This window comes from Thalia democratica, chromosome 6 (assembly GCF_965202585.1).
Source record: "Thalia democratica chromosome 6, ktThaDemo2.hap1.1, whole genome shotgun sequence".
In the NCBI taxonomy this organism is placed as follows: Eukaryota; Metazoa; Chordata; class Thaliacea; order Salpida; family Salpidae; genus Thalia; species Thalia democratica.
The window spans coordinates 4,451,807-4,455,511 of NC_139170.1; positions in this window are offsets into that span (position 1 = coordinate 4,451,807).

The following is a 3,705-nucleotide window of genomic DNA, read 5'->3' on the forward strand; positions in this document are numbered from 1 at the left end:
CAATTACTCTAAAACGTTAAAATGTTTTATAATCAAACAACTACTTACAGACATAAGTATCATTCTGATATTTAACTTTGATTTAAAATATAAACATTATATGCTTAGTAAAATTTATTTTCTGCCTACATCATGGCATCATTTCGTTAAAACAATCTAGGAATATAAATAAATAATAAAAACCCATAACATCTACTTAAAATGAGCTTAGTTAAAGTCAAACTTACCATTATTGTAAGTATATTAAAAGTATAAAACCTAAATTTAAGTAACTATTTTTGTTGACCAAAGACTGGCAAACAATCGAAACAAAAACCTAACAATTTAAAATGTTACAAAGCTAAATCAAAATAACCAGTTGTTGATATAATCAGCAAGTAAGTATCACATATTTTTAGTATTTTTTCGACATTAGATTATGCTATCCATTACAAATTGTTTAGAGTTTGTACTTAACAGAATCAGTTTGAAATTATTTCTTAGTTTCTTAGTTTTTCTTATTGTTTTTTTTTAAATCTGCCTTATAGTTTTTTTTTTTGTTTTTTTTTACTCTCGTGCAAAAGTGACCCTCAATGTAAAATTGACCCTTTATACAAAATTATCTTTGTGCAATTTTTCCCCTTCTTTAATTTGTTTTCGTGAAAAATTGACTCTTCGTGCAATTTTGTGTTCATGCAATCTAGTTCCCAGATGGAATATTGTCTTAGTGAAATTTTGACCCACTTCTCATGTTATTATTTTAAATATGATAAAATTTTGTCAAAAAGCATCTTTACAGTTTAGCATCATAAAGTAAAAACCTTGAACTTTAACTTTAAAGTGATGTTTATAATTTAAGCTTTTTTGTATCTTTACTGTATTTGTTTAGAAACGAGAGAATAAATAATACTTTTTATAATAAAAAATTTGTATACAACAATTTTAATTCATTAAACTTAAATTATATGAAACTCCCAGTCGTTCAGTTTTGTTTTAAAGTTAGATACAGAATATACCTATCATAATAAACTTAATTAATAGACTCTTTAATGTAATTGTTTGTTAAATTAAACTAGTATTTGTATGAAAACGTTGAAATTAGGAGATAAAGTGTTGAAAACAACTTTTATATTAATGTATTTCTATAGATTTACTTACTCATGTTTAAAATTTGAAGTAAAGAAAATAAAGGATTTAAAAAAACATAATCTAGCTAACTGTTTAGAGTACAAAAAATAAATGTTTGTGAAAAAAATTAAAACAGTTCTAAGTAAACTTTAGTGCATATAACCTTAAACTTTATGCTAATATGACTAATAATAAACACTGTTCAAAATATAGTTTTAATTGTTTGCTAACAAAAGATCCTAGTAAAGTAACTTCACTGGAATATAAATAAAAACAAATTATACAGTAATCTTCCTTTATTCTAACAACATATGTTTCTGTGTGTCAACGAATCAACACACTTCAACTGGGTTCTGTAAAAAAATAATTACTGTAATGAGAGAATAGAAGCATAAAATAAAGTAGGTGTATATATGTTTTCATTAAAATAAGATATATTCTACAGATAATAGTTATTAATAGGTAAAATACTTAATATTAAATCCGACTGTTGTAAAACTATATGATATTTATAATTATTAAGTCTAAAATAAATAAGTAAGCTAAATTACACAACAAAACATAATATAAACAAACAACTTACGTTAATAGGAAAGATAACTAAATCAAAATTTACTGTCGTTAACTAACGAAAAAAATACATTCGTTACAACTAATAATTACGTCACGATGTAAATCAGGCTATTTAAACTATTTAATTTGTATTGTAAGAACGTTAATTTTGTTTTTATGTAATCTATTTAGAACAAAAATAAAACATTAACCAATAGTTAGTAAATTAATAAAATTTAATAAAACTTAACAACGCCGAGTTTCTGTGACTTTTATTGCCTTCAGCGTCGTTGAGCACAACTATTCAATTTCTTACAATTTAAAAGACTAAAAAACGATTTTAAGGACAAAAACGCTTTTAAACAAGTCAAAAATTAATGTATATAAAAATACGTAAATAAGTATAAATAATAATTGCATTAATTTATTTTTTGTTATTATAATTGTTATATGAGAAATGTCAATAACTAGTTTAAGAGTATAGTAGTTTTTAGAAATCTTCTTATCTGATCTTAAAAATCAGATCTATAACCGTTTTGGCTTGTAGATTAAGATGAAAACTACCTACGTACTTTTTATTTTTTCCAAATATGTACAAATTTTTGAGGTATAATTCTAAAAACTATGTTTTTCTTATTTATACCACCTTATAAATTAAACATTATTTAGTAATACTTTTCTTAGCTTCTAACTGATTGTTATAAAATAATAGGGTTGATCACGCAAATTCGATCATCAGACCACAAGTTTCGGTAGACTGAGACGTTAAAAAAACTTTGATATATTTATCTGTAATAAATAAAAATGGTATATTAAGAATCAAATTACATTATGAGTATTTGGAGAAAATAAGTAAATAATTGAAATTTTATTTAAAGCTGCAATGCCGAAAGCAAATAAAACTGTGATTAATTTATATATTTGCTTTAATTTTTTTGATAAACTAAAAGATTTAAAAAGTCTTGTTTAATTAAATATTTTTATCCTTTACAACGTTTAGTTTTTGTTACAGGCGCTTAATTTTACGTTACTCTATTTTTTTTTTAATTTAGTGATTTACGAGCGTAAACATTATCAAAATTTTAGTTTTAAGTTATTAAAGTAATAGACATGATTTTTAATATCTTTAACTTGTATAAATAAAGACAAAACGTTTCTTAAAGGTTTTAAAATAACTTACAAAGTAGCAATATAATTTAAATTTTATTTGTATGAAAATTCTGTATAAATGTTATGTAGAAAATATAACTAAAAATTTACAAGTTTATTGGAAAAAACTTAAAACAACTCAAAGGGCAAAGTCTGTCTACTTGCACTTCTGCTGAACAAATGTATTATATAACAGCTACTGGAAAGCTGTTTGAAAATGTCGACAAACTTTACCCAAGCAATAATAAATTGTACATTGTAATATATAGAAATTACTGCAACTACTTGTTGTGTTTTTACGGTAATACGTAAGCATTGAGAAATTAAATAAAAAGCATTTTAAACTTTCTAATAGATGCACTTTTAGTTCTAGTAAACTGTAAAACTACTTGTCGCCTTCTAAAGCTAAAAATCGTCTACTTATCGCAGTCGCTTCATTTTATAAAAAGCATTTGCTTGTGAATTTTGATAAGTATTAAATTGAGTAGGACTAAAACAATAAGAAGCTTGCGTTAAATAAAGTTTCTTAAATACTACTTATCAAGCACCATAAAGTACTTTTTAGTGAAAATAATATATAAAACGTCTTTATTGGATAAAAGCTTATACAATACTAGATAAATAAAAATATTTTGCTAAGACTTTCATGAGTCAAAAAAACTTGCTCATAAAGAATTCTTATTAACCATGACATATAAATAAAAACTAAATTGGTTTGACTAGAAACTAATATACTTACAAAATACTTTGTTTAAAAACTTTTTATATTATTAGAACTTAAATAGATTCTTATTTTTAACTTTAAGCCTTTGTTTTTTACCCAAATAAAAATGCATCATAAAACAGACTTATAAAAATGATATTTACCTACGTTACTGGCAAATAAACATGATATCT